The sequence below is a fragment of the Euphorbia lathyris genome, chromosome 3, assembly GCF_963576675.1.
Source record: "Euphorbia lathyris chromosome 3, ddEupLath1.1, whole genome shotgun sequence".
In the NCBI taxonomy this organism is placed as follows: domain Eukaryota; kingdom Viridiplantae; phylum Streptophyta; class Magnoliopsida; order Malpighiales; family Euphorbiaceae; genus Euphorbia; species Euphorbia lathyris.
This window is the reverse complement of record NC_088912.1, coordinates 27,081,569-27,091,123: the sequence shown is the minus strand read 5'-3', so window position 1 is coordinate 27,091,123 and position 9,555 is coordinate 27,081,569.

The following is a 9,555-nucleotide window of genomic DNA, read 5'->3' as shown; positions in this document are numbered from 1 at the left end:
AATAATAATAATAAGAAACTAAAGACCAGAGAGCCCATGCATCACATTCACTCAACAACCAAACAAAAGAGGGAAGAGGCCAGAGATTCACGTGATTAATGGAAGAGATTGGACTAATCAAAGGGGCTCCAACTTTGGGAGTGAAGATCAATTAAAACGGACACAGCTCCATTATTTCTGGAGGTAGGCCAATCAGATCTGTTTCATTTTTTTCTGTGTTTTTTTTAGATTTAAAGCAACTATTTTTGGATTAATGGGGGAACTATTATATATGCTTGGTCTACTTGGCATACAAAAAAAAAAAAAAATTTAATACATGTAATTTTTTGATCGGTAAGTTCATACCACACATGGGTTTTTGGTGCGGTCTACTTTGCAATAATATAATTTTTCGAACAGGGGAATGGAGTTTCAATTTTCGGACATAAAATAAAAAGAAAACGGACCAACCGAAATAGAGGGAGCAGACCCAAATAAAAAGAAACAAAAAAATCAGTTGGAGGAAAGGGATCTAAAGAGCAAAATAAGCTCAGAAATATTTGCAATACAGAAGAATTTCAGAAAAGGAAGAAAAGAGGAAAATGACAATAAAATGTCTTTCATTCATCATGATTGCAACAAGAAGATAATACAGCTATATAGACCAGTACACTAGCAAGCAGCCAAAATAGAATAACAACCTCACCTATTGTGCTGCTTACACGTACCTGATTTAGGGAAATAAAGATAACAGTACAGAAATACAAAAGTAAAGGAAAAAATGCTAATAAGTCCAATAAGTAAATGTAACAAGCTAGAATGCCCCTTAATACTCCCCCCTCAAGCTGGAGAGGAAGATGACACTCCAAGCTTGGAAACATGTCAAACATGATCTTTGACTGGCAGACCTTAGTGAGCAAATCGGCAACCTGGTTAGTTGAGGAGACATGAGTAGGAATATTAGTGCCAGCATTAACTTGATCTCGTACACAGTGACAGTCTAATTCTATGTGCTTAGTGCGTTCATGTAGCACAGTGTTGACAGCAATTGAAATTGCAGCATGGTTGTCACAATGTAGAACAGTATGTGGTAAATTCTTGAGACCAAGATCTTTAAGAAGAGTTGTAAGCCAGACAATTTCACAAGTAGTGAGAGCCATTACTCTATATTCTGCCTCTGCAGAAGAACGAGCAACTATAGATTGTTTCTTCGCCTTCCATGACACAGGTGATGCCCCAAGAAATGCAATAACATGTTGTTGATCTTCGAGACATTGGACAACTAGCCCAATCGTTGTCACAATATGCAGCAAGCTGAACTACAAAAGAAGATACAAGCAGAATTCCCTGAGATATTGTCCCCACCAGATACCTCAAAATTCGTTTAGCAGCTTGCATATGAATAGATGTAGGCTTATGTAGAAATTGAGTCAAAAGTTGAACTAGAAAAGCAATGTCTGGCCCAGTGATGGTGAGATAGATCAGTTTTCCAATCAATCTTTCATATGCTGATGGATAAGATAAAGGATCTCATTGATCAGGTATGAATTTCACATGACTTTCCATGGGAAGTTTCAGCGGCTTAGAATGAAGCATACCAAACTCCTTAAGAATGTCCAAAGTGTATTTCTTTTGTGAGACAAAGAATCTTGACATAGACCTATCAATCTCAAGCCCTAGAAAATACCTTATTGGACTAAGACCTTTCATGTGAAACAAGCTAGAAAGCATACTCTTCAGATGATCAATTGAAGTCATGCAAATTTCCTGTAATAAAGTCATCCATATAGACTAAAACCACTGTAAAAACAGTATCAGTGCTTTGAACAAATAAGCTATAGTCTGACTTTGATTGAACATATCCCAAAGATGTAAGAGAAGTAGACAGTTTGAAGAACCATTATCTAGGGGCTTGCTTCAGTCCATAGAGCGATTTCTTAAGTTTACAGACAAGATTAGATTTGACCTTTGATGCAGAGGAAGAATTCATCTGTGTGACAATTCTGCAACCCAAGTGTGAATATCCCTGAGGCATCTGCATATACACATTCTCAAGGAGATTACTATGGAGAAAAGCATTTGTAACATCCATTTGCAAAGTATGCCAGTCACCAATGGCTGCAACAGCTAATAAGGCACGTACGGTTGTCATTCAATTGCGCCATCTGGATTATACTTGGTTTTGAACAACCACTTGCATCCAACGGATATCTTTCTTGTAGGTAGAATGGTCACATCCCAAGTGTCATTAGACTCTAAGGCATCAAGTTCAATGTTCATAGCCTTAACCCAATGATCATGAGTAACTGCATCCTTGAAATATACTGGATCATAGGTATTAGTGAGAACAGTCATGAAACAATGAAATTCAGGTGCAGTATTGGTGAAGGCCAAGTTAGAGATATGAGAAGCAGTGAAGTCTTTCAACCAAGAGGGAGCTTTGTGAGTTCTCATGGATCTTCTCACATGAAGGGGAGGTGGAAGTTCAGGAGTAGGAGAGATGATAGGCATAATATTTAACAATGGTACTGATGCTGTTAGAGATGTGCAGGATTGAGAAACTAGAGATGCAAGGATTTGTGTGAGAGTTTATTTCTGGATTTGTAGAATCAATAGGTGATGCAAATAAATAAATGTGATCAAACATATCAGCCTTTGGAATGGAAGAATCAAGAGTTGGTATAGGGTGCATATAAGAACCAAAAGACTAATTTAACCTCCTAAATGTCATCACTTTTAACCTCCTAACAAATAAAGTGGATCCCACCTAATGTTAAATGATTAATTCACCTTAGTTATATATATTTCACTAAATACCCATATTCTCTCTCCTAATTCTCTCTCTCATCTAACTCTCTCTTCACTCTTTCAACATTCCGGTCGAAAATGGAGAGGAAACATCAATGACGCCGGCCTCCTCCCTCTCACGTCCTCCTCTCAGCAGCCTTACCTTTAATGCTTCCTCTCCATTTTCCACCTCCATTTTCTGTGACAGAGGACAGAATCAAGGTTTAAGCTTGGATCTTGGTTAAGTTTAGAGGTCGAAGTAAAGATCTGGAGTTGACCCATGTCCAGAGCTTAATATTGTTTTATCTTTCTTCGTCTCGGCCCAATGGAGAGTTCTCTCATCATCCCTCAGTCGCAGTAGCCGCCTCGGTCTCAGTTCCCGAAACTTCTTCGTCTATTGAGATCCCTCCTCCACCTCCGCCCCTACCAAATTTCCAGAATATGGTGCCTTTGCAGCGAGCAGTGAGCATGCCAGAGATCAAATAGAAGATGAAATCGAAAATGGAAGACGAGGAGTTGGAGTTACAAATCCAATAATTTATCCAGTAATTTATTAATGCATGACATGTTACTAATAATGTGAATAAAACTATGCAATAACTTACTTACATTGATTGAAGTACCTTCAAAGATAAAGAATGGAAAGCAAGGAATATATATATATATATATAACGAAGGATACATTAGTCATTTACTAAGGTAGGACCCACTTTTATTTTTTAAGAGGTTAAAAGTGATGAGGTGGCAACGTTGACTTACGTTGACCGATCAAAATTATCGGTTGTACAGTTTAGTGGGAGATCACTAAAAGGTTGTACAATTTAATGTGATAAAATTTTAATCCTATATAATCGTACCCACCAGTTGAATTAAAAATAAAAGAAGAAAAATAAAGCAACAAGTTCAAATTTTAATCCTATATAAAGAAGAAAAATAAAGCAACAAGTTAGGGTTTAGAGGAGATTTGGGCGTCTCTTTCTCTTTATATACTCTGGATTTTTTAATAATATTTTCTTATTCTGTTAATATATATATATATATATGAGGGATCAAGTGAGAACCCCCCCTAGGTGAGAACCATCCAAAACTACATAGTTTTGGGTGTAAAATTTAATAAAAAATTATTGTTGCTTAGGGGAGTCGTACCCTGACCTCTTGATTTCCACTTCACATTGCTTACCACTGAGCCATTTACTTTTCTTGTATACTTTGCCGCGAGCTAATTAATATACCAATGCCCTTGTAGCTTTTATTGTTTAATATTTGATGCATGCACTTATTAATATTGATTAAATTTGCATAATAATTATTAATAGAAAAAAACAAATATGCATAATAATTAATTATTAAAAGAAAAAAACCAAGAACATACTCTAATTTCTTATTTATTTAATACTTCTATATTTATGTAATTTATATTTTAAATTGTTAAAGACGATGTTCTAAATATTGTTACATATGTTCTAAACTTTATAATTTGTGTTCTAAAAATTAAGATAATGTCTTAAAAAAATAGTAATTATATGGGCCATTTTTTTGTTCAAAAAAAAAAACTCACATTCTAAATAACATAATGTATGTTCTAAAAAACATAACATATGTTCTAAAGTTGATAGTTTGTGTTCCAAAAATTAAGTATAATTTTCTAAAAAAAGCAGTAGATATCTGGATCTTTTTTTCACTTGTTCTATTTATAACTCATGTTCGAAAAAACATAACACGTGTTCTAAAAAAACATAACGTATGTTCTAAAAAATATGTCGTACGTTCTAACTTCATAGTTCGTGTTTTAAAAGTTAAAATATATGTTCTAACGTATGTTTTAAAAAATATATAGTTTGTGTTGTAAAAATTAAGTATAATGTTCTAAAAAATCAGTAGATATCTGGATCGTTTTTTCATTTGTTCTATAATATAATTTATAACTCATGTTCGAAAAAACATAACACATGTTCTAAAAAACATAACGTATGTTCTAAAAAATATGTTGTACGTTCTAAACTTCATAGTTCGTGTTTTAAAAGTTTAAAATATATGTTCTAACGTATGTTTTAAAAAATATATTTTCTTATATAACATAAATTACAAAAATATAAAGGAATTAAATAAATAAGAAATTGGAGCATGTTTTTGGATTTTTTTTTCTATTAATAATTCATTATTATGGACATTTTCTTTCTATTAACAATTCATTATTATGCAAATTTCTTTTTTTTCTATTAATAATTTATTATTATGCACATTTAATCAATATTAATAAGTGAATGCATCAAATATTAAATAATAGAAGCTAAAAGGGCATTGGTTTATTAAGCATTGCACAACATAATACACAAGAAAAACAAATGGCTTAATGGTAAGTAGTGTGGAGTATAAGGGAGGAGGCTAGAGTTCTCACCTAGAAAAGGGTTCTCACAAGAGCCCTCTCCTATATATATATATATCTCATATATATAGAGTGAGGTTATAGAGAGGGATTCCCTTACTTCTTATTCTAAGGGAAGAATATCTCTATTCTAATTACCAAACAGTATTAATGTTATTTAATTAAACAAATTTAAGTGAATTAAAATTCTAATATGTATCTTTTTCTCTCCTCCTCTTAAACACGATCTCTCTCCTTTTAAACATTCACGGCTCTCTCACTCCTCCTTCCCTTAAACTATTGTTCCTTTGTGCCTCATTCCGGAGAGAGTCGGAGAGAGTTTTCCGGTGAGGTTATTGCTGCTTAACTTCAACCATAAAAGTGAAGGTAATGAGCAAATAGAGCTTGGAATATCACCCACCAGGTTGTTTTTGGAAAGATCTAAGACCATTAGTCTCTGTAAATTCTGAAAATTTGAAGGGATTTTTCCTGAGAAGTAATTGCTTGACAAATCAAGGAAACTTAAATTCCTCAGTTTACTCATGGATTGTGGAATGCTACCATTCAAAGAGTTCATTGAAAGATCCAGGTTCTCCAATCTAGGCACAATTTCTCCAATGTTTGTAGGAATTGGTCCTGACAATAAATTGTTCCTCAAAGAGAGATTCGTCATGTTTGGCCAAAGTGGTAGCTGACCTTCCAAGCAATTGAAACCGAGATCAACCCATGCTCCGAAGTTACTTACTGTTATTGAGTTGGGAAGTCTTCCTTCTAGCATGTTATCAGAAAGATCCAACCACCATAGCCATGGTGATAATGTCCAAAGCCAATCAGGTATGGTACCTGAAACTGCAGTGTTTGAGGGTGATACTTGAGAAATTCGGTTTTGAGTTTTGAGCCATGAAGGAAACTCCGGGCCGACTTGGCAATCATCGAGTGCTAAAACACTAAGATTAAATGGAGGAATCCAGTCCGGACTCACATTGAAAAACAAATAATCTGATGCAACAGATGACAAGGAAAACTCATTCGAACTTGTGAGATTCTGAAAACAAGTTTTAGTGACGATTCCTTCCCATGAATTCCCACACAGCCCCAGATAATATAACCGATTAAGTTGTCCAATGGTTTCCGGGATGCTCCCACTCATAACGTTAAAGGACATGTTGAAAACGGATAAACTAGACAAATTTCCAATAGATTCTGGAATTTTACCAGAGAATGAGTTATGATTGAGCCTAATTGATCTTAAATTCCTAAGCAATCCCAGGGAATCAGGCAAACCCCTGCAAATTTGTTGGAACTAAAATCTATTTCCTCCAGGCTATTATTTTGACAACCACTTAAAGAATCAACAAACTCTTTTATTTGGCCATCAAGAGCATTATATGAGAGATCTACACTACGCAAATTGCATAACCTTCCCCATGAAACTTCAGAAACGTTTCCTGTAATGTCAGAAACCCAGAGATTCAGTGGATACACAAATGTGGTAAGATCAAGTTTGATAATTTTCCAAGATGTTGAGAGAGCCCTGAATGTTTAAGAGGAGAGAGATCGTGTTTAAGAGGAGGAGAGAAAAAGATACATATTAGAATTTTAATTCACTTAAATTTGTTTAATTAAATAACATTAATACTGTTTGGTAATTAGAATAGAGATATTCTTCCCTTAGAATAAGAAGTAAGGGAATCCCTCTCTATAGCCTCACTCTATATATATATGTCACGTCCGTGTCCAAAAATATTAATTATAATTTGATATTAGGTTTATATAATATTTTTAGTTTAATAATTAACTAATTTGTGTTAAAAAGGTAGAATAAGAGTTATTTTTATGTTAAGGAGTTATATCAATTGTTTAATGTTGGAAAAATTCTTATAATTAAGATAACTTAATATAATGGAATTAGATTTAAAAAAAAATTAATTAATTAAGGGTTATAATATTAAGTTAATATGTATAACATCATAATTAGATAAGTTTGGGGTACAAAAGGAAAATATATAGGAAAAATGTGGTAGGAAAATGACTGATTATTTTGTTAAGGATTATTTTGGATTTTAGGGAATTGGAATTAAAAAGGGGAGTTTCTCTTATCCGGGTATCCTCTCTTTTCTTTGTCTCTCTCTCCCTATCTCGAGTACACGAAGGGATTCTAGAAGGTCCGATTCTTTTTCCTCAGATCATGGTTGCCTATGAAATAGACCTTATTATTCATTCATAGAGGGATTTTATTTCGGTCTGTGTCATCTCTGTTTGGTTCTGGCTAATTTGAACGGTTCCTTTTAGTTTCGAATGGTTTCAGTGAGTTTCACTTGCTTTCACCGGTGGGAAATTAAGCTTCTAGCTTAGATTCCTTGTTTTTCTTGGTTCTATGACCCTTTTCAGGAGAGATTGGTTATAGATCGGTGAACTTTTCTAGATCTCCTCTGGTCGGATCTGGGCATGCAGGTAAAGAGGTAAGTCATTCTAGTTGTTCGGGTTCTATCTGTTTTTCTTTTGGTAATTTATGACTTCTTTTTATGATTTTTGTGGATTAAGAGCTTTAAGGGTCTGATTTGTGGGGATATTTAGTTCAAGGGTTTCTACTACCTTCTTTATTATAAATTGAAATCAATATTTTATTTCCTTATAGGAATTTCTATATGATTTGCATTGAGGATTACTATAGTTCATATATGAACTTCCTGGTATATTTTTCAATACATGTTGCTGTTACATGTTTTATTCATCTATTGTTTTCCTTGGTAAATAATAGATTAATAAGGAAGTTGTGCTATGAACTTCTTAAGTTTATAAGAAGATGAACGTATGAACATCTAGATTGTTGGAGTCGCTAAAATTAGAAATTCGTGAATGCTAGAAATATGATAGTCGTTTTTGGTAAAAAAAAGTCGTTTTAGGACTTTGAGATGTTTTTGAACCGGGTTTGTCCGGTAGAATGAGTAGTTTTAGAATTAAGACTTGATTTGGATTTGTTTAGGTTAAAGATACGTTTGTACTTTAATTAAATCCATATGGTAAAAAAAAAAGAATTGCTTAGTCCCTGAGTTGAATTGTCTTGAAAAAAAAAAGAGTTGTTTATGGAGGAAAACGAGTTCGGTTCAATATGTGAAATTAACAATTACTATAATAAAAATTAAATAAATGAAATAAGATAATCAGATGATATAAATTTATTTTATATATCATTGTTATGATAAAAATATTACAGTGTTTAAGTTCGTAAGTGGTTGGAAGATATTAAGAGTGTAAATTATTTAGGATATAAACATTTGACTAGAGTCAAAATTGATATTATAAAAGAGTAGGTATCGTATTAGATGTAAAAAGATAGACATGCTAAGATTAAGAGAACTACGTGGCTTTGATTCCCTATTTCAGAATATCGGGATACGTAGGAAGCTTGATAATAATGTATTATCGAGTCCAAGCCAAGTAGATACCTTAACTTTGAGAGTTTAAGGAAAATGTTTATTTCGGTTTATTTGATTATTGGATTAGAAGAGTAAAGATACAAGTGTTAAGATTGTGGTATTCGTGTGGTGTGATTTTGTGATAGAGCTATAGATTTTGTAATATTGTAGAGAGAATCCGAGTTTGAGAATAAAATAACGACTAGAGAGCAAAAGTAAAGGAAATTAGTTATAATTCGACTTGTCAAGAGTTTATTAGACTATGAGATTAGCTAATATATATAATTTCAATATCATTTGTTCGTGTAGTGTAGGAATTAAGTGACAGAAATATAGATTTAATGTTACCGCTGAATGAAACTGGTTTTGAAGAATAGTTTGATGATTAGATAATGGGAAATAAAATTTACTGCTGATTGTGATGCCCAGGTGCGGTTTTATAGTATTAAGTTATGAGATAATTTTTGTTAAATTACTGGTGATAAACTGGATAAAGGTTTATATATTAAGTTACATGTCATTTTACTTAGAATTGGGACCGTACTGTAAAGGGTTATGTGTTCGTTATCTCGTCTTTTTGTTCTGCCTGATGTTGTTTAGGGTCGGGTTTGACAATATATATATAAATTTTAATCCTCTTAATTTTTAATTTAATTTCTTATTCTGATAATAATAATAATAATATATTTAATTTTTTTAATCCTTTTAATTTTTAATTTACTTTTTTTTCTTCTGATAATAATAATATATATAATTATTTTATAGTATACTTAATTTTTAATTTATTTTCTTATTGTGATAATATATATGTTTATATATAATTTTTTTATAATTTTATCTCCTACACATTTTATGGTAGGTGACTAGTATAATATGTTAGTGATATCACCTACAATTAAAAACACCTACTAAACGTGTAGGTAATTGGGGCGGGAATAGTCCCACCAAAAAGTTCCTACACAATATAGGAATGTGTAGGTGACTACCGACACATCTTTCTCGTCG